Raw genomic sequence first — 25,743 nt, 5'->3', positions numbered from 1 at the left:
GTTAAAGAAGTCAGCAGTAATTAAATGGTGACTGAAGCTGAATGGAAATTGATCTGTATTAGCTGAAGGCCATTCCTGTCTTTTAGAGTGTTATATACCATCTATTTTGATATAAAAATATGTCATTTCTGAGCCAAGGTCACTAATTCAAGACAGCAGTGGATTGACACATTCTAATATTCCACACCTTCTGGAAGGTATTGAAATAGATAAGATACTTTAATAAGGCTGTGTGGGACTTTGAGTCATAAGAGCTTCATTGGTTTGCTGGCTGTTCATGCTTGTGGTAGCCAAAAGCACATTGACTCAATCCAGTGCAAATAGAGGTGAAAGTGGCAACTCGAGCTTTTAGCTGACGTGGCCGCTGATGGATGGTCATCTATCCCCAGGGTTATATCTGCTCAATAGGGACTTAGATAACAGCAGGAGGCAGGAGAAATTTGTGCTCTACTTAGATTCTGTTCTGATGTGGCCACTCAGTGTTAAGCTTTCTTATGTAACACATCTAATAGGAAACAAAACTGCATGGTTTATAATTTTTATTATGAATGTGCTAACATCATAAACTGTCAGTCATTATTATTAGAGATGATGACAGTGTCTGCCCTTTATTCAGTGCCTACTGTATTCTGGTTCTTTTTTTTTTTTTTTTTTTTTTAATAAACATATATATATATATATATTTTTTCCCCCAGGGGTACAGGTCTGTGAATCTCCACGTTTACAAACTTCACAGCACTCACCATAGCACATACCCTACCCAATGTCCATAACCCCCCCCCCAACCCCCCTCTGCCCAGCAACCCTCAGTTTGTTTTGTGAGATTAAGAGTCACTTATGGTTTGTCTCCCTCCCAATCCCAACTTGTTTCATTTACTCTTCTCCTACCACATTAACCCCCCATGTTGCATCTCCTCTCCCTCATATCAGGGAGATCATATGATAGTTGTCTTTCTCCGATTGACTTATTTCGCTAAGCATGATACCCTCTAGTTCCATCCATGTTGTCGCAAATGGCAAGATTTCATTTCTTTTGATGGCTGCATAGTATTCCATTGTATATATATACCACATCTTCTTTATCCATTCGTCTGTTGATGGACATCTAGGTTCTTTCCATAGTTTGGCTATTGTAGACATTGCTGCTATAAACATTCGGGTGCACGTGCCCCTTCGGATCACTACGTTTGTATCTTTAGGGTAAATACCCAGCAGTGCAATTGCTGGGTCATAGGGTAGTTCTATTTTCAACATTTTGAGGAACCTCCATGCTGTTTTCCAGAGTGGTTGCACCAGCTTGCATTCCCACCAACAGTGTAGGAGGGTTCCCCTTTCTCCGCATCCTCGCCAGCATCTGTCATTTCCTGACTTGTTCATTTTAGCCATTCTGACTGGTGTGAGGTGGTATCTCATTGTGGTTTTGATTTGTATTTCCCTGATGCTGAGTGATATGGAACACTTTTTCATGTGTCTGTTGGCCATCTGGATGTCTTCTTTGCAGAAATGTCTGTTCATGTCCTCTGCCCATTTCTTGATTGGATTATTTGTGCTTTGCGTGTTGAGTTTGCTAAGTTCTTTATAGATTTTGGACACTAGCCCTTTATCTGATATGTCGTTTGCAAATATCTTCTCCCATTCTGTCAGTTGTCTTTTGGTTTTGTTAACTGTTTCCTTTGCTGTGCAAAAGCTTTTGATCTTGATAAAATCCCAATAGTTCATTTTTGTCCTAGCTTCCCTTGCCTTTGGCGACATTCCTAGGAAGATGTTGCTGAGGCTGAGGTCGAAGAGGTTGCTGCCTGTGTTCTCCTCAAGGATTTTGATCGATTCCTTTTTCACATTGAGGTCCTTCATCCATTTTGAGTCTATTTTCGTGTGTGGTGTAAGGAAATGGTCCAATTTCATTTTTCTGCATGTGGCTGTCCAATTTTCCCAACACCATTTATTGAAGAGGCTGTCTTTTTTCCATTGGACATTCTTTCCTGCTTTGTCAAAGATTAGTTGACCATAGAGTTGAGGGTCTATTTCTGGGCTCTCTATTCTGTTCCATTGATATATGTGTCTGTTTTTGTGCCAGTACCATGCTGTCTTGATGATGACAGCTTTGTAATAGAGCTTGAAGTCCGGAATTGTGATGCCACCAACTTTGGCTTTCTTTTTTTCAATATTCCTTTGGCTATTCGAGGTCTTTTCTGGTTCCATATAAATTTTAGGATTATTTGTTCCATTTCTTTGAAAAAAAAATGGATGGTACTTTGATAGGAATTGCATTAAATGTGTAGATTGCTTTAGGTAGCATAGACATTTTCACAATATTTATTCTTCCATTCCAGGAGCATGGAACATTTTTCCATTTCTTTGTGTCTTCCTCAATTTCTTTCATGAGTACTTTATAGTTTTCTGTGTATAGATTCTTAGTCTCTTTGGTTAGGTTTATTCCTAGGTATCTTATAGTTTTGGGTGCAATTGTAAATGGGATTGACTCCTTAATTTCTCTTTCTTCTGTCTTGTTGTTGGTGTGGAGAAATGCAACTGATTTCTGTGCATTGATTTTACATCCTGACACTTCACTGAATTCCTGTACAAGTTCTAGCAGTTTTGGAGAGGAGTCTTTTGGGTTTTCCACATACAGTATCATATCATCTGCGAAGAGTGATAGTTTGACTTCTTCTTTGCCAATTTGGATGCCTTTAATTTCTTTTTGTTTTCTGATTGCTGATGCTAGGACTTCTAGTACTATGTTGAATAGCAGTGGTGATAACGGACATCCCTGCTGTGTTCCTGACCTTAGCGGAAAAGCTTTCAGTTTTTCTCCATTGAGAATGATATTTGCGGTGGGTTTTTCATAGATGGCTTTGATAATATTGAGGTATGTGCCCTCTATCCCTACACTTTGAAGAGTTTTGACCAAGAAAGGATGCTGTACTTTGTCAAATGCTTTTTCAGCATCGATTGAGAGTATCATATGGTTCTTGTTCTTTCTTTTATTAATGTATTGTATCACATTGATTGATTTGTGGGTGTTGAATAAACCTTGAGCCCAGGAATAAATCCCACTTGGGCATGGTGAATAATCCTTTTAATGTACTGTTGGATCCTATTGGCTAGTATTTTGGTGAGAAATTTCACATCCTGTTCATCAAGGATATTGGTCTGTAATTCTCCTTTTTGATGGAGTCTTTGTCTGGTTTTGGGATCAAGGTAATGCTGGCCTCATAAAATGAGTTTGGAAGTTTTCGTTCCATTTCTATTTTTTGGAACAGTTTCAGGAAAATAGGAATTAGTTCTTCTTTAAATGTTTGGTAGAATTCCCCCGGGAAGCCGTCTGGCCCTGGGCTTTTGTTTGTTTGGAGATTTGTGATGACTGTTTCAATCTCCTTACTGGTTATGGGTCTATTCAGGCTTTCTATTTCTTCCTGGTTCAGTTGTGGTAGTTTATATGTCTCTAGGAATGCATCCATTTCTTCCAGATTGTCAAATTTGTTGGCGTAGAGTTGCTCATAATATGTTCTTATGATTGTCTGTATTTCTTTGGTGTTGGTTGTGATCTCTCCTCTTTCATTCATGATTTTATTTATTTGGGTCCTTTCTCTTTTCTTTTTGATAAGTCTGGCCAGGGGTTTATCAATCTTATTAATTCTTTCAAAGAACCAGCTCCTAGTTTTGTTGATTTGTTCTATTGATTTTTTGGTTTCTATTTCATTGATTACTGCTCTGATCTTTATGATTTCTCTTCTCCTGCTGGGTTTAAGGTTTCTTTCTTGTTCTTTCTCCAGCTCCTTTAGGTGTAGGTTTAGGTTGTGTACCTGAGACCTTTCTTGTTTCTTGAGAAAGGCTTGTACCGCTATATATATTCCTCTCGGGACTGCCTTTGTTGTGTCCCACAGATTTTGAACCATTGTGTTTTCATTATCCTTTGTTTCCATGAATTTTTTTCAATTCTTCTTTAATTTCCTGGTTGACCCATTCATTCTTTAGTAGGATGCTCTTTAGTCTCCATGTATTTGTGTTCTTTCCAAATTTCCTCTTGTGATTGAGTTCTAGCTTCAGAGCATTGTGGTCTGAAAATATGCAGGGAATGATCCCAATCTTTTGATACCGGTTGAGACCTGATTTAGGACCGAGGATGTGGTCTATTCTGGAGAATGTTCCATGTGCACTAGAGAAGAATGTGTATTCTGTTGCTTTGGGATGAAATGTTCTGAATATATCTGTGATGTCCATCTGGTCCAGTGTGTCATTTAAGGCCTTTATTTCCTTGTTGATCTTTTGCTTGGATGATCTGTCCATTTCAGTGAGGGGAGTGTTGAAGTCCCCTACTATTATTGTATGATTGTCGATGTGTTTCTTTGATTTTGTTATTAATTGGTTTATATAGTTGGCTGCTCCCACGTTAGGGGCATAGATATTTACAATTGTTAGATCTTCTTGTTGGACAGATCCTTTGAGTATGATATAGTGTCCTTCCTCATCTCTTATTATAGTCTTTGGCTTAAAATCTAATTGGTCTGATATAAGGATTGCCACTCCTGCTTTCTTCTGATGTCCATTAGCATGGTAAGTTCTTTTCCACCCCCTCACTTTAAATCTGGAGGTGTCTTCAGGTCTAAAGTGAGTTTCTTGTAGGCAGCATATAGATGGGTTTTGTTTTTTTATCCATTCTGATACCCTGTGTCTTTTGATTGGGGCATTTAGCCCATTAACATTCAGGGTAACTATTGAGAGATATGAATTTAGTGCCATTGTATTGCCTGTAAGGTGACTGTTATTGTATATTGTCTCTGTTCCTTTCTGATCTACTACTTTTAGGGTCTCTCTTTGCTTAGAGGACCCCTTTCAATATTTCCTGTAGAGCCAGTTTGGTGTTTGCAAATTCTTTCAGTTTTTGTTTGTCCTGGAAGCTTTTAATCTCTCCTTCTATTTTCAATGATAGCCTAGCTGAATATAGTATTCTTGGCTGCATGTTTTTCTCGTTTAGTGCTCTGACTATATCATGCCAGCTCTTTCTGGCCTGCCAGGTCTCTGTGGATATGTCTGCTCCCAATCTAATATTTTTACCATTGTATGTTACAGACTTCTTTTCCCGGACTGCTTTCAGGATTTTCTCTTTGTCACTAAGACTTGTAAATTTGACTATTAGGTGATGGGGTGTGGACCTATTCTTATTGATTTTGAGGTGGGTTCTCTGAACCTCCTGGAATTTGATGCTTGTTCCCTTTGCCATATTGGGGAAATTCTCTTCAATAATTCTCTCCAATATACCTTCTGCTCCCCTCTCTCTTTCTTCTTCTTCTGGAATCCCAATTATTCTAATGTTCTTTCGTCTTATGGTGTCACTTATCTCTCGAATTCTCCCCTCGTGGTCCAGTAGCTGTTTGTCCCTCTTTTGCTCAGCTTCTTTGTTCTCTGTCATTTGGTCTTCTATATCACTAATTCTTTCTTCTGCCTCATTTATCCTAGCAGTGAGAGCCTCCATTTTTGATTGCACCTCATTAATAGCTTTTTTTGATTTCAACTTGGTTAGATTTTAGTTCTTTTATTTCTCCCGAAAGGGCTTTTATCTCTCCAGAGCGGGTTTCTCTAATATCTTCCATGCCTTTTTTGAGCCCGGCTAGAACCTTGAGAATTGTCATTCTGAACTCTGGATCTGACATATTACCAATGTCTGTATTAATTAGGTCCCTAGCCTTTGGTACTGCCTCTTGTTCTTTTTTTTTGTGGTGAATTTTTCCACCTTGTCATTTTGTCCAGATAAGAGTATATGACAGAGCAAGTAAAATACTAAAAGGGTGCAACAACCCCAGAAAAATATGCTTTAACCAAATCAGAAGAGATCCCAAATCATGAGGGGGGAAAAAGGGGATAAAAAAAGGTTCAGAAAGAAAAAAAAAATGAAACAATTAAAAGAAGAAAATGAATAAAGAAAAAATATAAAAAGGAATATATATATATATATATATATATATATATTAGATAAACTAGTTAAAAACGTTAAAAAAGAAAAGGGTAAAAGTTAAAAAAAATTAGCAGAAGAAGAGAAAAAAAATTGAAAAAGAAAAAAAAATTAAATTAACTGCAAGGCTAAAGAATCATGGGGAGAAAGCCATGAACTCCGTGCTTTGCTTTCTCCTCCTCCAGAATTCCGCTGCTCTCCTTGGTATTGAAACTGCACTCCTTGGTAGGTGAACTTGGTCCTGTCTGGATTTCTTGTTGATCTTCTGGGGGAGGGGCCTGTTGTAGTGATTCTCAAGTGTCTTTGCCCCAGGCGGAGTTGCACCGCCCTTACCAGGGGCCGGGCTGAGTAATCCGCTTGGGTTTGCTTTCGGGAGCTTTTGTTCCCTGAGTGCTTTCCGTAGAGTTCTGGAGGACAGGAGTGAAGATGGCGGCCTCCCATTCTCCAGCCCGGAGGAGCCGAGAGCCCAGGGCCCCACTCCTCAGTGCACCCTCAGAGAACAGCGCAAAATTACTCCTGTCACCCTGGCCTGCGGCCGCGCTCCAAGCTGACCAAGCCTTCGACCGGTTCAAGGTAACCCCGAGCTGAGAGCTCATTCCTCAGCTCTCTGTAGCGGCTTCCCGGTTCTAATACCTGTAAATTCTGCGACACTCAGACACCCTCTATCCTTCTGTGACCCTGTGGGATCTGAGGCCACGCTCACCCCGCGTGGGCTTCACCCTGGTTAAGCCTCTGGAGTGATGTCCCTCAGCAGAACAGACTTTTAAAAGTCCTGATTTTGTGCTCCTTTGCTCTGTCGCTTGCCGGGAGCCGGCCCCTCCCTGCGCGATCTGTCTTCCCGTCGCTTTGGATTCACTTCTCCGCCAGTCCTACCTTTCAGAAAGTGATTGATTTTCTATTTCTAGAAAAGCTGTTCTTCTTCTCTTCGATCTCCCATTGGATTTGTAGGTGTTTGCAATCTTTAGATAAGCTATCTAACTGATCTCCCGCTACCCAAAGTATTCTCAGCCTGCTACTTCTCTGCCATCTTGACTCCTCCCCAGAAATAAATGATATTCTTGATCCAGTTAGTCCCACTACTGGATATTTACCCAAAGAAAACAGAAACACTAATTTGAAAAATACATATACCCCTATTTTTATAGTAGCATATTTACAATGGCCAAGATAAAGAACCCAAGTGTCTATCAATAGTTAAATGGATAAAGATGTGATACACACACACACACACACACACTTTGTGATACTACTCAGCCATAAAAGAAGAATCAAATCTTGCCTTTTGTGACAACATGGATGGACCTAGAGGGTACTATGCTAAGTAAAGCAAGTCCGATAGAGAAAGACAAATACCATACGATTTCACTTATATGTGAAATATAAAATACAAATGAACAAAGAAACAAACACACAAAACAAATTTTTGAATACAGAGAACAATCTGGCAGTTGCTGGAGGAGAGATGGGTAGGTGGACGGGTAAAACAGATAAAGGGGATTAAGAAGGAAAAACTTCTAGTTACACAACAACATACAGAGATGGAAAAGACAGCTTAGAGAATATAGTTGATAATATTGCGATGACATCGTATGGTGACAGATGGTGACTATACTTATTGTGATGAGCACTGAGTAATGTATATAATTACTGAATCAATATGTTGTACACCTGAAACTAATATAACATTGTATGTTAATTCTGCTTCAATAAAAATAATTTAAATAAATAAATTATGTTTGTCTTTTATTTTCTTTACTTGCTATATAATTTTCCAAAGTTACTTAAGTATTTGATGTAGTTTGCAAATTCTGAACAGATTTCATCATCTCGGTAAGTCTGTAAGTACTACTTACTTGATGAAAAGGAATAACATTCAGGCAAAAGAGACAGTATATGATTAGACAATTATGTGGACATATATATAACATGAGATGCTACTTTCCATTAATCTACCCTTTTTTAGGCAGATTATGAATCCTTTGCATAACCTAGAATATATCACTATTTATCACAACTGAGGGATATTTATTATTCCAAGCAAATACATATACCTTTTAATGTAGTCCTTTGCTATTTCTTACTATATCACAGTATTTTATTTTTAAAAAATTATCTTGGAATCAGATAATTTATTAACTTCTAATGCTCATTTCTCAAATAAGATATAAAATTAACAATATTAGCCACCAACTGGTAGAGAGGAATGCTTAACTGAGTTCAAGAACACATATTAAAATTTTAACTTCACAATAGCAGAACTCTTCTCAATCTTATTCAGAGTTAAACATCCCCATGCCTGGAATGGCATCAATCTCACAGTAAGTATTCAGGCAACATTTGTGGAATTAAGATATTAGTGGAGACCACTGTCTACTATGAATGGGCACTGGATATACAAAGAGGAATCAGCCAAGGTCCAAGCTTTCAAGAACTTAGATTCTGGCACAGAGCACAACCACAGTTAATGAAACAAGTCAAAATATATGACCCAAACTTCTGTGAATACCAAGTATTTTTTTAAAAAGCTAGGAAAAACCCTTTAAAACTGTGTTTATAAGAGTGGCAACTAACACTATGTATCACATTTTTCAATCATCTATAAAGATGAAATTAATGAATTTTGGTGCTCTGAGAGGTTATTTAATTAAACTTTAAAATTACTTCTACTATTACTTTATTGCTAGTACATTTTATTTAGTTATAATATTAATATTGGTAATTAAGTATGTTAAATTATTCATCTAAATTAACTAGAAGTTTTGGATAGACACAGACACCGTTTGCACAGACACAGCTTGCACAAAATATCAACTTAAAGTAGGCACTCACCTCTGAAAAATACATATATTACAACCACTACGCTAATAATTTTTAAAGGATTTATTTATTTATTTGGCAGAGAGAGACACAGAGAAAGAGGGAACACAAGCAGGGGGAGCAGGAGAGGGAGAAGCAGGCTTCCCGCTGAGCAGAGAGCCCGGCCTGGATCCCAGGGTCCTGGGATCATGAACTGAGCAGAAGGCAGCCGCTTAAGGACTGAGCCACCCAGGTGCCCACCACTATGCTAATTTAAAGAGAATCCTTGAATATCAGTCGTTTGTAGTGTCATTTTCAAATATCTTCTGGTGGAGATTGTGCTGAGTGAAATAAGTCAAGCAGATAGTCAATTATCATATGGTTTCACTTACTTGTGGAGCGTAAGCAATAACATGGAGGACATTGGGAGAAGGAGAGGTGAAGTGAGTTGGGGGAAATCGGAGGGGGAGACAAACCATGAGAGACTGTGGACTCTGAGAAACAAACTGAGGGTTTTGGAGGGGAGGGGTATGGAGGGTTGGGTGAGCCTCGTGGTGGGTATTAAGGAGGGGACATACTGCATGAAGCACTGGGTGTGGTGCATAAATAATGAATCTTGGAACACTGAAAAGAAAGTAAATAAGAGAATCCTTGAATACACACTTGTGTTAACTTATAAATAGGAATGTCAGAATTAGCTTATCTGTTAGTACCGCATATTCACAATTAAGCATGTTTAAGAATTTGCTGACTAACAGTTAACACCCAGAAAATATCTTCATGTTATACCGTAAAAAAAATTACCTTCAAAAAAATTACTTTCTATCAACACTTGAGTAATTGTAACCTTTTCATCCCAACAAAACTTTAAGGACTTTATTTAATTTATTCTTATATCAGCTGACAGAAAATTAGCAGCATGTCTGATTTCTGACCTTCTCTTTCATTTATTGCTCTTTACTGATTGGAGGACTTTGACAGGTGCTAAAAGGGGAAAATTATGTTCTTTTGCTAAGAGCTCTATTCCAACAAGTATATTATACTCCTGATATTTACAAAGATACTACAAAAATCTCCTTATACTACCCCTTTATCATACAAATGTAAGAGAAGCCAGATCAATTAAACTTTGAAATAATGGACAAATAAAATCACTGAAAATAAAATGTCCATATTGGCCTCTTACAAACAAGGGTGATAAATTACTAGGAACTTTACAGAATGTCTTATTTTAGTTTCTCCTCCCATCCTTAAAAGAACACTTATAAAAAAAATCCATCCAAAATTCTCACTTTTAATCAACAGAAGTCATCTAAAGGAAGAGTGGTCTGGTTAAACACCTGGTTTAATGTGTTATTAGGAATTACTGTGCTTATATAAAAAAAAGAAAAAAGGGCGCCTGGGTGGCTCAGTTGTTAAGTATCTGCCTTTGGCTCAGGTCTTGATCCTAGAGTCCTGGGATGGAGCCCCACATGGAGCCCTGCATCAGGTTCCCTGCTCTGCCAGAAGCCTGCTTCTCCCTCTCCACCACTGGATTCTGTTACCTCCATCGTTATGTCTCTGTCCAAAAAAAAAAAAAAAAAGCAAACCTTAAAAAAAAAGGAATTACTGTGCTAACATTTTGAAAAATTTCCTCTACATTTTAAGAATCTGTACACCATTAAACATAGCAATTAATATAGCTACCATTCTTAGAGAATATGTAAATAATACAAATTGGCCAGTTTTTCTAACTACATCTAAAGTGTTTCCTAGCATACTGTCTCATCGAATGAACTGTCCTTTCAAACTAAAACAGCACTTTGGTAAATTAAATTGTTTGAATGGAAACAATGGAAAGACATATACAATTGACTAGTGAATAACTTAAAAATTAAGGAAAAGCATCTTTGGTTTCTGTGAAAAATCTTATTTTAACTCCATAATTAACTTGTGGTTCACAATTTTGGAGTGAGTTTATGCCTTGACCTCTAAAGCACCACTAAACTGACAGAAAACACAGCCCAGGAAATATATGAAATTGTAAGAATACCAGGAAAAAAATAAAGTATCAGCAAACCAGAAAATTTGATGACTTTCTTTTTGGTGGGAAGCAGATGAGGAAAACTGCAGTGAACATGTATGTATACATGTATGTATGTATGTAGTATATGATACTATGCAATATGATGCAGAAAGAGTCTACCATAGAGACAGAGAAGGTTATATAAGAATACTTTAAAATATGCATAATTAATGTTGTAAACAAGAAAGATAAATTGTTAGGGACCCAAAATGAAGAGGAAACTCAAAGTTAGATTGGTGAAGACCCAAAATGAGGAGGCAACTCAAAAGGAACTGGAATAAACCAAGGAAAAGAGGACCGTCCACAAAACATGGGACTTTAAAGGATTCTGCTTATCTGCTGGAAAGAAAGGGTCTTCCAGAGATAGGCTGAAAATCAAGATTTTGCCAAGTGTGGTTGTAGGGCCTAAATTTATTCTCTCTGCATGTTAAGATAATTTTAGGCCAAAAATTACCATAGAAGCTAGTACAAATGGGGAAATTATAGAGCAAATCTAGAGGCAAAAGTGAAATAATGCTGTAGAGAAGCATCTTCAACTATGATAATGCTGGTCTCTCATGGGAATCAACAACTGCTAAAGGCGGGTCTTCATAAAAAAAAGATTACAAACATCAAAAGGAATAAACAGCCATGAGGAAGACTCAGCAAACACAAATAATGAAGTAATTTGTCCCTGAAAAAAACTAAAACTAATTGAATAATCAAAAATCAACTTTAAAATAAGATAATTTTTAAGATAAGTAATAGAAATTACAGAAATCAAAAAATATTTTCTGAAAAGAAAAATAAATGTATGAAATACACATGACAGGAAATCACACAGAGTGAAACATAGAAAAGCAGAATATAAAAATATATAACATAAGACAAAGAAGAACAGAAGAAGTTTTAAATACTTAATGAGCATCTTAGAGAAAGTAAAGATGGAAAAGGGATAAAAGTAAATATATAGTAGCTGAGAATTTTTCAAAATTGAAGTTAGACAGATTTAGGAGCTTGTAGAGGCCAGAGTGGTATAAATTTAAAACAAATCCACACCTACACACATTGTAATGAACCCAAAGACATCATTGCAAAGAGAAATTTTTAAATTCTACCAGAATGAAAGACAAATATATCTTCAAAGATGTTATAGTTAGACTATGAGCAGTCTTCTCATGAGCAAAATTCTATTCCAGAAGAGCAACGAACAAAATATGCAAAAAATGTGGAGAAAAAAATTATTGGTCATCATGGAGTTCTGTAACCAACTGCATTATTATTTTAAAATGTGAGAAAAGTAAGTAATTTTTAGAAGGTAAACTGTAAGAGAATTTAAGACTGTTTCTATAATGATCTTTAAATGGTCTTCAGTAGACAGGAAATGAACCCACAAGATGTATGTCTGTAGTAAGAAGAAATGGTTAATAAATAACTCAGAAAAACATGTCATAATTTAATATTGATAAAATATTAAGAGAAATTTAAAAACAAAGTAAAACTAAAATAATAGAAATATGGATGTTGGCAGGAATATCTTGGAGGAAATTTAAACAAGCCATTGTCCTGTTTGTGAAAGGATATATATTATCTTTAGCTTTTTTTGGAAAATATAAAGATTTATTTTATGTTTAAATATTTATGTTCACTGAAATGTAACAGATTATCTAATTTTTAAGATAGTAAAAGTTGGAAGAAATGAATATTGAATGCTTACTAAATCCAATAAAGGACAATAAACAATAAATACAATAAAATAAACTGCTGAAAATATCTCTGGGAAGTGGGATTAAAAATATGTGGGAAGATATTAATTTTTTATTTTAGTATTTTTCCTATAGGTTCAAATTTTATTGTTGTTTCCAGGTTCACACAGTACTTTTTTAGGATATTAAAATTTTAATTAAAAAAAAAAGAAAAATCAAAACCATTAACAACAAAAGAAATTCACAAGTATTTTGTGATGGTTTTCTTTGGTGAAAGGAATTATGGCTAATTATTTTCTTCTGTTTTTCTGTATGTTGTTTTTATAGTCAGAAAATTAAATGAACTATTTTTCTTGATCAGCTCTGATTGTTTATTGCATGAAGAACTATCATTCCTATTTTAGGCTATGTGAATCTGAGGACCAGCATTTCTGAATCTTCTCACAAGATTCCCTGAGCTCCATTTTCATATCTAACTACAATTTACACCTCCAAATTTAATTCTCTACTAAATACTCATTATCATTGATTAGAAGATGATTATGATTTTTATTGTTTTCATTGTTTTATATTATTTTTTCCCCAATCCCAAGTCTCATAGACAAAATGTTGCAATAGTAACACTAATATAAAAATAATCAAGTAACTAACATAAGGAGTGCTTATTAATTTCAAGGCTTTCTCAAAGGTATTTTTACATGTTAACCTACTTATTTCTCTTGCTATTATGGTGAAATCAGTTCTACTATTATCCCCATTGTGGATAGGAAATGGAGGTACAGAAAGGCTGTTACTTGCTCTAAACCACAAAGCTATTCTGTGCCAAATGCAGAGAAGAGCAAGTATATAGATGGTATGTAGCCCTTCATCACAAGAGGCCTGCTTCCAGAATCTTGGTATCACTTTATACACACTCCAGAGAATGGAACTTCTTTTACTAGTTAAGATTGTTTTGTACTTCATAGGATACATGACTCTCTCATGGCTTCTTTAAAAAATCTTAATGTCTAAGTAATTTCATTCATGTATTCATTTAATTGGGAGGTTGCTATGTATAAATCTTATGTCCACTCTACTGCCATAAAATATTCGAGACTCCTAATTTTGATTCATGTTACTAGAACCCAAATTCACTCTACATTACCCTAAGATTCCTTGCAAGATAGTTAAGTAGGCCATAGACTTCAGTGTTAAAGACTGATAGGAGAATGAAAAATAAAAGAATAAAAAATGAAAATATAATAATAATAAAATGGTAAATAAAAGAATAACAAAATAGTGTCCAATGACTGTGCTTTTTCTTCTTCCCTAATACACCCTGTGTTATGCCTTCATCACAATAAGTATTATATAGTACATACTCAATTTTGACTAGAATAGATCTTTTCAATATGAATAGTGGGAATAATTTTATTTTCTAATGAAATTTTTATTTAAAATAATTCTCTCAAACTGAAAGATTTTTATTTGAAGTTCATTAAGTAAAGAGATTTTAATTCTTCTCTTGATATACAGAAACAGAAAAGAGAAAGAAAAACACAGTGATGGTGGTGGGATACAAAAACAAAATAAAAAGCCTTCTGTCTTTAATAAAAATGCTTGCAAACACAACATAGATTCTGAAGCACAGAATATTTACTCCTGCCAAATACCAAAAATCAGATACAAAAATCAAATACTAAAAAATCAAAAACAAAAACACAGACCTACATGAAGTGGGTGGATGGAGGCATATAGGAAAGCTGACAAGTACCTTCTCCTCATTTACTTTTAGGAGGATACAGATTTCCCCCAAATCTGATACATATACTCCTTGCCCCCATATATGCACAGCTTCCCCTATGATTAACATCACCAATACAGTGTACACGGTTTTATAATTTATTAATAATCAAAGAACCTACACTGATACATAACTCTCACCCAAGTCCATAGTTCATACCAGGGTTCACTCTTGATAGTATATATTCTGTGGGTTTAGACAAATACATAGTGACAAGTATCTGCCATGACAGTATCACACAGATTGTTTCACCTAAAAATCCTCTGTACTTTCTCTGTTCATCCCTCATGCATACATTTTTGAATAAAATGACAGAAGGGAAAAAAAACTAAGAGAAACACAGTTAAAAATGTAAATCTCAAGAAGAATCAGCCACAGTTTGAACAAAGGGCTAGACAATTACTCTTCTATAGATTAAATATCTCTTAAACATAATCTTTCCATGTACATTTTTATAAAAAGAAAATCAAAATGAACTGAAAAAGTATAAAATTAAAAATAAATTTGGACAAAATGATAGATGTGGAAGACAAATGAGATCCAACATGCTCATAAGTGGTGATACAGAAGAAAATGAAAAAGTAATAAAATAACAATAAAAAAATCAAATACAGAGTGTAACAACAATAAAATTGAAATATTAAAATCTCAAATCAATGCAGTACATCATATTTAAGCAAATTTGATGAAAACTGTCTAACTCTAGAATATGCTATGGCAAAAAACAAAGAAAACAAAACAAAACAAAACAAAAAGTCCAACAAACAAACAAACAAACAAGTCCCAAAAGAATCACGTGGACATACATCAAAAAGAGCAACTTATATTCAAGGATGGAAATTTCAGACATACCTAATAACCAATGGACACCAACATTCAGTATGGGAAGAGTCTCCAGCATTGTTTACAAATATTTACAAGTTTTTAAAGGGGAAAAATATGTTTGATTCAAGAAGATTAATGTGTCTTCCATGTATAAGGCAAAAGAAGACGTTCTACGTAGGCACATAGAAAATATAGCATCTATGACTCTTTCTTTAGTGTAGGGGTACTACTTATCAGTGAAATCTAACAACCCAAGAAATATTTCAAAATTAAGAATACAGGAGTGATGAATTGAATAGTAAGTAATTGATAAAGATTGATTTTTTTTTTCAAATTTCAAGTAAGTCTAAGACTGTGTGAATTAAGCCAGAATGTAAATACTATAAAACTCAATAATGTAAAACTGATAATATAATTGAGGTTCAGGTGGTGTACGTAAGGAAAATAACCATAAAGTACATAAAGTTAAATTTCTTTAACTATCACAACAAAGACTTACAAGAGATTGCTTGATATTTAAATATGAATCATAAAAATGGTGACCTCAAACTACTAATATTTTCTTAATTTTTGTTCTTAATTCATGTGTTATTTTTATGGACCTAGTATCCCTTTTTTGGGGGAGGTAGGAAACAAATACCTGAAATTCAGCAAATTCTTCAGTTTCATATCAGCTCCATTTTTTTCTATTTAATCCAAATATAAAATAAATTTAATACTTTTTTTAAAGAATAAGGTAGGATCATCTTCTTTTAAAAGAATATCTATCTATGTATCTATCACAGGTCACATTATCTAAATACTTATCTGCCTAAAACAAACAAAAATGTATGATAAGAAAGCATTCTTCTTAAGTCTCTCCCTCTCATTTTGTTATTTGAATTTTGGCATAGGATGCCTACAAATATCATGATGGTTTTTTACAGGTGACAAGAATTCTTTTTTGAACTTTTATATTTAGCTTGAGTTATTTTTAAGGAGTATAGCTTATTGTTACTGCATTCTAATTAATATGATGTTAAATACGTAAGTGAAAAAAATAAATATTTCATAACCCCTCTCCTTCCACTAAAATATAAAGGTACAAACTTACTTTTGTATTACTGAGTATTTTCATTTGTCAAAACCACAAAAGAATGCAAACAACTTAATATACCTCACATTCTTTTCACAAGATAATTGATTTTTTTTTTTTTTTGTCTAAGCTAAGACCAAATATGTATTAATTCTCCAAATGACAATGTGAATTTGTTTTCATTAGGGCAAGTTACATAGGGAATACTAAACAAACTATTCTGGCACTTCACTAGAAATGTTCAAAGGAAGTAATGCAATGCAGTTTATAAATGACAAGCTTTTTGGCTAAGATGTGATAAGTTATGCATTTATATAACCTCATAGAAACCCTTATAAAAATTGCACATTTATATATTTGAAATCTCTGAATTGCATAGCCATGATATTGCTTTAAAAAAATCACTGAAGCATCAAAGATGAAATGACTCTGGATTTCTGTTTGTTACACAAATCATGTCAGTATTGTGTCTGTGTATGTTTGTTTTCTGAATTTGTGTAGGTTTACAAATGTATGAGAGGGGGTGGGGCACAGGAGAGTGTGCTTAAATATCTTATAAAATACAATACACATAAACTGATGAAATCTTTAACAACAATAACGATAAACCCATCAGATAAATGAGGATTGCTCAAAACTGGAATCTCAATATTTAACATATGGCTCTTTCTCTTACAAAATTTTTAAAAAACATTGTCACTGTAGATAAGATTACGAATACCTCATTTTCCAAATTGATTCTGTGTAATTCTACTGTTCTCCCTATTTTCTCTCAGTATAACTTCTGTTTAGTCATTCTGTGAATATTTCCCAGAGGACATAGTCAGGATGCTGATTATTTTAAACATAAGTAGTTTTCAATCAGAGAAGCAAGAACTATGAATTCCAGTTTCTCCCTAAACCCCCAAAATTGACAGTATTCCATTAACATAATGGGTTCTACATGGCTAATCTTAGAGCTCTTATAAGTTTTGTTCCCAAGTTATCAACTTCTGAAACTTTTCATAAAGTATTATGGGTAGTTTAATACTGACAAGCTTAACTATTGTGAATGGAAACTCCAGAAGCTATTATCTGGAAGCTGGGTGAAAAGCAAAGTGCCAGACAAAATTTGGGGGGGATCATGTGACCTCCAGTCTTATACTGCTCCCCTCACCAAATCCCTCCCCCAGGAAACTTTTTATAACCATTCCTTTAAATCATCCGTCGGACACTGCAAACCCCACCCCTCTACACTTCGATGAAAAAAAAAATTAGCAATAACATTTCCCCATTTGCCATTACAGAAAGGGCGTGAAGCCATCCTAAAGTACCAGAATTAGCACTGTCATCCCATCTTGCCCATTAGTTTTACTGCAGCAAAGACTAGTGAAACACTGAAAAATGTACCTGTAGTCTCTCTTTTCCTGGTTTGATCCTGAGCTCCCCAGAATACAGATTCAATACATTTTCTCTTACAAGGAATAAATGCATTTTAAGCATCAACATCATAGAAACATAACATAAATAAAGCAGTCACGGCTCCCCCAAACCCAGCTTTTACCTGTAATGCTAATACAAAGACATTGAAAGGAAGAAAAGCTGCAGCTTGCCCAGCAAAATTCTCATTGCAGCAGACAGCACAATTTTGTACTTACAGATCTTACCAGGGAAATGTCTCGGGATCTTTACAATTTTTCTGCAGAACTCTGTTTCAAGCTCTCAGCCAGGCATGCTGTGCATCCAGGCAGAACCAAGCCGTATGGAATGTCTATGCAGCTGGGAGATAATGGGACTCTTTTTCCCAGCTGGGACTGCAAGCCTTTTATCCACTGAGTATTGCGTGGCTCTTCTCTGGTCTTAAGCATGAAATACGCTCCTCTCCTGCTGCATTCCTGACGGAACCTAGACAATTAGTTCTTGAGGCACATGGGCAAGTCTCCCGTTTGGAATATTCAAAAGGAAAATTCTCCCTATACCGAAAAAACAGCTCTATCTTCACCATCCTTCACAGAATCAAAGAGCTGAGAGCAGCTGCCATTCCAGTGGCATGAAAGATTAAATTCACCCTCCCCTTCTTTGACTAGAGATAGTCACTCCTGTTGGGTCATCAGAAAATCTTATTGAAAACTGGGTCAGGCTATCTACTTATTAGGTTTCCAATAGGAAAGGAAGTCATTTTTTTTTTTTCTTCCTCTGGGTTCACTGCATTGTCATTTGCAAGCGAAGATTAAGTCAGTCAAGGGTCTGCACTGATTTAGACTGTATTCAAACGCAAGTAAGCTTTCTGAAGCATGCCAGTAACTCCCGCTACTAGTTAGGGTGAAGAGAAAAGGAAAATAAAATCAAAGGATCTTATGCACTGTCACTAATCCATTCTAAATCATATTTTTAAAATATGTGCACGAGGCTCCTAAAAGACGGAAAAGTATGTAAAGAAAGTGGAGTCAAGTCCAAAAGAGTATCGCTGCTCTCCTAGGTAACATATTTATAATCTCCAGAGACCATGAACAAGTGTGCATGTATTTGCAAAACAACTCTGTAAGGGAAAGAATGCTGTTTGTGTTTCACATCCAGCCCTTCAGCTAAACTTTTTAATATGTTTGGGTCTTGCCACTGGTTTGGGAGGGACTAACTTCTTACTGAAAAAAAAAGCTAACAATAATAAAAAAAGCTAACAATAGGAAAAATAGCTGCGTACATTCAGAGACACCAACGCATACAAGCATGGCTATAACATGAGAGCAGAATATTGCTTGGACTCATTTTCATGTTGTAATGAAAAGAACTTACACTCTCAGCATCTTAAACTGAATGGAAATTGGGAAAATAAACCCACAAATAAAATGTGAATAAACCAAAAGATATCTTTCAGACTCAGTTTGCTTTTATTTGATGAGCCAGAAGGTTTCTATGGCTACATTTTACGACTTTATCTTACAATTTCCATGAAATTCTTCTGTAACTATATCCATCATATTCCTCATTTCTACATAGGGTCTAACCACCATCGTAAGAGACCTGAGAGAGCAATTACTATTTCTTAACATTAGGTGAACTCAAATGAGTTCCAATTCATGAGAAGGCAAACTGAATGAACTATTTTATAGTTATGATATTCATCTTAATTGAATGTCTAATTTTTAATTAAAACCATCCTGCCCCTTCCAAAATAAAAATTTATTTATTTATAAAAATGCCAAAACGCTGAATTTTTCTACTGAGATATGAGAAAAATATGAGAATTTTTCTACTGAGATATCAGAAAAATAGTCACCATGTAGAGGGTTTTTTCCTTAAAGATGGATTCATCCAATTTAAAGAGCACTCCTTTAGTTAGATCTCCTAAACTTCTACCCCATATTCCAAGACTTTGCTACCTATTTCACTGATAAGAAAATAAGAACAAAAGAGACCTTCTGTAGCTCCTATCACTGCAGCTAGTCATATTGTATGCACCTGGACCCATACACTCTCCCTTCTCTCTTTCTGAGTCTGGGTAAACCACACTCCTTCCTCAAGCCAAGCTCTCTATTGTGCTCCAGGGACCATGCTCTCTTTTATATGCTTTCCTACATACTCAAGAGACGGTTCCAGGTATGTGTCCTTTACTCTTCAGAATCAACAGTTCTCCCTTTTCTTTGTATCATTACAACACAGAGATCTGCTGCTATTTTGACCACCTTAAAAATCAACAACCTTTTTGACTTCACATCTTCCTCCAGCTACCAATTCATTTCCCTGCTTCTTTTTACATTAAAACATCTTAAAAGAATTGGCTACACTCATTGTCTCCAAATAATTCTTTCTCATTCTATCTCGAATGCGATTTGATCGTTCTTCCGTCTCTCTTTCCTTGCATCACTATAGCAGCTCCTTCTTATGAACTTCTGCTGATAATTTCTCATTCTCTTAATCTTTAATCACTACAGGGCAATGGGATGTGCATCAGGCTTCTAAATTAAGATCTAGGGGCACCTGGGTGCCTCAGTGGGTTAAAGCCTCTGCCTTCGGCTCAGGTCATGATCCCAGGGTCCTGGGATGGAGCCCCATGTCGGGCTCTCTGCTCAGCGGGGAGCCTGCTTCCCTTCTTCTCTCTCTGCCTGCCTCTCTGCCTACTTGTGATCACTGTCAAATAAATAAATAAAATCTTTTAAAAATAATAATAAAGATTTATACACTAAAAACGACAAAGAATTATTGAGATAAATAAAATGAACTAAATAAATGAACAAATATACCATGTTCATGGACCAGAAAACTCAATATTTTTAAGAAGTCAGTTATCTGCAAATAGGTCTATAGATTTGAAATAATTCCAGTCAAAGTCCTAGTAGGTTTTCTTGGGACAGTTATCAAATGATACTGAAATTTATAAGGAAATGAAACCAAGAAAGTAAAAATACATATGGAAATGAAGTAAAATTAAAATGATAACAAAGTTGGAAGAATAATACTTTGATTTCACCCATTCACTAGCAATCTAAAGTGACCAAGTTAGTATGGTATTGTCAATACAGGCCACTAGAATATAAAATATAATGTCTAAAAATTGACATGCACTTATAGGGTGAATTGATTTTAAACAACTGTGTCAAGACAGTTCAAAGATAAAAGCATCATATTTTACGAAATGATGCCTAAACAAATGGATGTTCATTTGGAATAAATTAATTTTGAACCTCACCTCACACCATACACATGAAAAAAAGCTTGAAATCAATCACAAACCTAAAAGTAAAACTTTAAAACTCGGGGCGCCTGGGTGGCTCAGTGGGTTAAGCCTCTGCCTTTGGCTCAGGTCATGATCTCAGGGTCCTGGGATGGAGCCCCGCATGGGGCTCTCTGCTCAGCAGGGAGCCTGCTCCCCTTCCCCCTCTGTCTGCCTCTCTGCCTACTTGTGATGTCTCTCTCTGTCAAATAAATAAACAGAATCTTAAAAACAAAACAAAACAAAACAAACTTTAAAACTCCTAGAAGAAAATATACAAGATCTTAGAATAGGCAAAGATTTGTTAAGACACACACTCACATGTATACCTTCACATACAAAAACATAAAACCTACAAGAAAAACAATAGAAATACTGAGCTTCACCAAAATGAAAAATTGCCGATCTCTGAAATACATCATTAATGTATTTTCACAGCTCAAAAACAAAACAAACAACCAATTAATTTTAAAAATATATGAACAGACATTTCACCAAAGATATCTGTATGACATTTAAACACATAAAATGGGTATTCAACATCATTGTTCATCAAGGAAACAAACATTAAAGCCACAATGAAATACTACTGCACACCCATTAGAAAGGCCAAAATTAAGAATACTGAAAATTCCAAAGGTTTTTGAGGATATGAAGCAACTAGAACACTTACATCTAGCTGGTAGAAGTATAAAGTGTTAAAACTACCCTCAAAAGCAATTTGACAGTTCTTAAAATATGCAGCTCTACTCTTAAATACTTCCCCAAAGGTACTGAAAGCATATGTCCACATAAAGGTCTGCAATAAAAATTCATGACGATTTTTTTGTAATAGGCAAATATTAGAAACAGCACAAATGCCTACCTGTATAATAAATTTAAAATTGTGATATATTCATAAATGTAAAACTAGTCAACACTAAAAAGATAAAAATTACTAATATTCACTATTTGAATTAGTCCTTTTTAAAAAAGATTTTATTTATTTATTTGAGAGAGATAAAGAGAATGAGCATGGGAAAGGGTGGAGGGATAGGAAGAAACAAAGTCCCTGAGGAGCAGGAAACCCTATGCAGGGCTCTATCCTAGGACCCAGATATCATGACCTGAGCTGAAGGCTGACACTTAACACACTGAGCCACCCAGGCATGCTACTATTTGAATTAATCTTAAAAAAATTACCAAAAAATATCTTGAAAAAAAGTCAAAGCAATTTTATACTGACCAGAAAACAGAGAATGGCTTCTTATGTCTGAGATGGGTGAAGATTAAGTGCAAAAAGGCACAGGGAATGTTTTAAAGTGACAAAAATATCCTGTTTCTGATTGTGTCAGCAGTTACATGGGTATATTCATCTAACAAATCTTATCAAACTGCAAAAATGAGTATATTTTATTTCATGTAAAGTATATCATATAAAGTTGAGTTTTAATAAATGATGATATTATGATAGACAGATAGACAGTAGATTCTCCTAAAGGCTTTGGAAAAATAAAAAAAAATCGACAAGCCTTTCATTCTAACCAAAAATTATTATTTTGTTATTATGTTGTTGCTGTCATTGTTATTAATGATTTTGGTGGACAATGAAAACCACCTCTCCAATCTCTTCTATGATTGTTAGTCATTTCAAGATTTTTAGATCTATCTGGGTCAACCTGAATCAACTATATTTTTTCTAGGGGAAGATGATGAGGATGAGGATGAGGATGATGTGACGGTGATATTGAGAGGTAACTTCTAACAGGAAATGTTTTAAGTACTTAAACTGGTAATCCATTTAATCCTCACAACAACCTGATTAGCATTATTATTCTTTTCCACATCTAACAAACAAGGAAACTGAAGCACACAGAAGTTAACTAAATGGTCCAAGAGCACCCAAACAAGAGATCAAGGAGGGATCAATCCCAGACAGTCTGGCTGAAGCATCTATATAAATAACGATTTTATTATTCAAATCTTAATATTTATATGTTATCTGCTTAACATGTCAAATTCTGTGAGAGGCATAGTAAATGTCTCTTATAAAGATTTTTAAAATCAAGTAATCTTAATTTTTAGAGAAGTTTAGCACTACGTATTTTGCAACTATTGCTTAAGGGATTATGTGTGTGTGTGTGTGTGTGTGTATGTGTATGCGGATGTGTATATACACATATACAGGACTCTCTATATATCTCACTATATAAACTTACAGTGAATTATATATATATTATATATATAATATATATTATATATATAAACAAATAGTGAATTATATATATATAATATATGTAACTATACACATGACTGCATCTTTATGATTTTAAAAAATCTTTAGGAATTTGTAAAAATGTGTTTACATCTCTTAGAATTTTATTTAGCATCCCTGCTTTCTTTCTGGTTTGCATTTCCTTATATAAAAGTCTATGTGAACAAAACTTTTTTTCTGCCACTTTATTATAGGTATCCTTCTCATAATTGTTATACAGCTGGATTGTTTAAGCCAATTGTTTAAAATTGTTTAAGCTGGATTGTTTAAGACTTTATATTTTTGACAGGGTACCTTAGTGTACTTGCCTTTAGTATGTTAACTAACATTTATATTAAAACGTATTTATTTCCTCTCAGTTTTACGGAGGTATGGAGTCAGGAGTCTCGCTAGATGCAAGGAATCCTCACATGTCCACATGGTCTGGGAGACACTGAAACCAATAGTTCCATATGCACCCAGTGCAGTGGGACAACATCATTCAGCAGGACCCCCAACATCAGGCACAGGCTGACGGGACTAGAGTCTCTCAAGGGATTCTCTCAGAGAATTTGTTCAGCAGTGAAACCAACTTCAGGGAACTATGAAGCACCATTTTTGTTTGTTTGTTTGTTTGTTTGTTTGCCCCTGCAGGCCTCTAGGATAATTTGCCTTCATGGCTGCTATTTCTTCCGCTTTCCCGCTATCAGGAAATTCTGCTTCAGTCTTCCCCATAATTCTGCTTCCCCCGAAATTCTGCTTCCTACTCCCTGTAAGTACTGGAAAGTATTGGGCTCGCCTCACCTGCCAGTTCTTGAAGAGGGCCCCAAGAATTCTATAAGCTTTAAACCTCACTAAATCTTGATCTACTTCTGCCTCTTGCAGGAAAAAAAAATATGACTAATAACTATTACTTGTATATTATTGCCTTATTGTGAAGAGCATTTTTTCCTCTGAAGGAATTAAAAGAAAGATTAACACACAATGCTTTCTTGAACTTATACAATCATTTTAAAGTTATATGATATACCAACACAGGCTGTATTTTGTTGTTGGTATTACTTTTTTGATTGATTTAATTTTCATTCAGATACACAGCTGTTCTGAATAACTCATGTTTAAGACATATTATTTTATGAGATATTTTTCCCCTATCCACCATAGGTGATTCTTCCAATATTACTAAATTATAAACAATTTTACATAATTTCCTGAGTGCTTCCTGTGGGCTAGACACTAACTCTAAAATCTTACTTGATCCTTACAACAACTTTATGAGGTAGGTACTATCACCTTTGCTTTACAGGTACCTGAGGTTTGGAAAGATTAAATAGTATGTCGAGATCACACAAACTGTAAAAGGTCAAACAGATTTCAATGCAGGTCAGCTTACTCCCCAGATCTATCTTTCAAACCTCTCCGCCAGGAGCTCTCTGCCATATCCATTGGTATATCAAATGGAAGGCAAAAGTAACTGGTTTAACTTTTATGGTTGTTTCCCCTTTTAAAGACATAACTAAAGGTTTCTCTTGAATATAGTGTTTTAAGCCATTACTACACAGAATTTGACAACTAACTAGATAGATAGCTTTGAAAAGGACAGAAGTATTAAATGGTCCCAAGAAATCTAAATTATTTTCTTCCCTTCCTTTTTCCCTTTTGGTAAGGGAGAGGTAGGGATTAGTGTCAGGAAGGGAAATCTGTGACACATATTTACCTTTCCTCAGAAAAAAACACATTGAAAGACGGGTGATAATTTTTTTAGGTTTTTGCCCCCCCAAAAAATTTTCTTTTCACTTGAGACTGCATATGTATAATTTTACAGATATTTGAAAATTCACTTCCTTCTGGAAAAAAAAATAACATTTTGCCATGAAATGTATTATTTTCCAAAGTAGTAATGGTGAAATGCATGTATTCTTCTACCACGTGTTAAACAAATACATATTTTAGAAAGCTATTGAAATAATCCAGCTTGAGTTCCTTGATTATATTCATATAAAAATAAAAGACTTGTTATACAATGATAATTTACATCAGGGAGTAAGACCTGGCATCTTCTGACACGAATTGTTTTGCTGCAGCCATAGAAGGACACTGTAAAATTGTTTCATGGAACTGCCTGCCACCTGCTGCTTTCAATACTGAATTTTAATGAGCATCAATTGCTTTGCAAGACTTTCATTTTAGGAGTATTATTTACTGTGAGACCCATTGTGATCTTTCTAAATTATAAGGTAAATTGTTTGGACCCCACTGAAAATAAATATATTTCATTAATGTGGCTCCTCCTCTACTCTAATCTTTTTAATCCTACATATTGAGAAATTTTCCCATGTGTAATAACTATTGTATCCTATTTCCTAGATACAGTAAAGACATCATACAACATAAGTTCTAAAATCTCGACTTTCATCAAGACTTTAGTGACTTCAACAAATTTCTGCCTTTCCCTTTCTTGTCCTTCTTTTCTAAAATATACAACTATTACATTAAGTTTTAATGGTATTAAGCCATAGAATGTGAGTTTCATGAGATTTTTTTTTTCTATTAAATAGCATTTACCTATTGGCTCACTGGCATTATTACCAGAGATACAGTACAGGTTCTTTCCTTTCACAGACAATATACTGGTATTCCT

The sequence above is a fragment of the Lontra canadensis genome, unplaced genomic scaffold (assembly GCF_010015895.1).
Source record: "Lontra canadensis isolate GAN:19392208 unplaced genomic scaffold, GSC_riverotter_1.0 scaffold34, whole genome shotgun sequence".
Lineage (NCBI taxonomy): Eukaryota > Metazoa > Chordata > Mammalia > Carnivora > Mustelidae > Lontra > Lontra canadensis.
The sequence above is the reverse complement of the archived record's forward strand: the minus strand, read 5'-3'. Positions refer to the sequence as shown.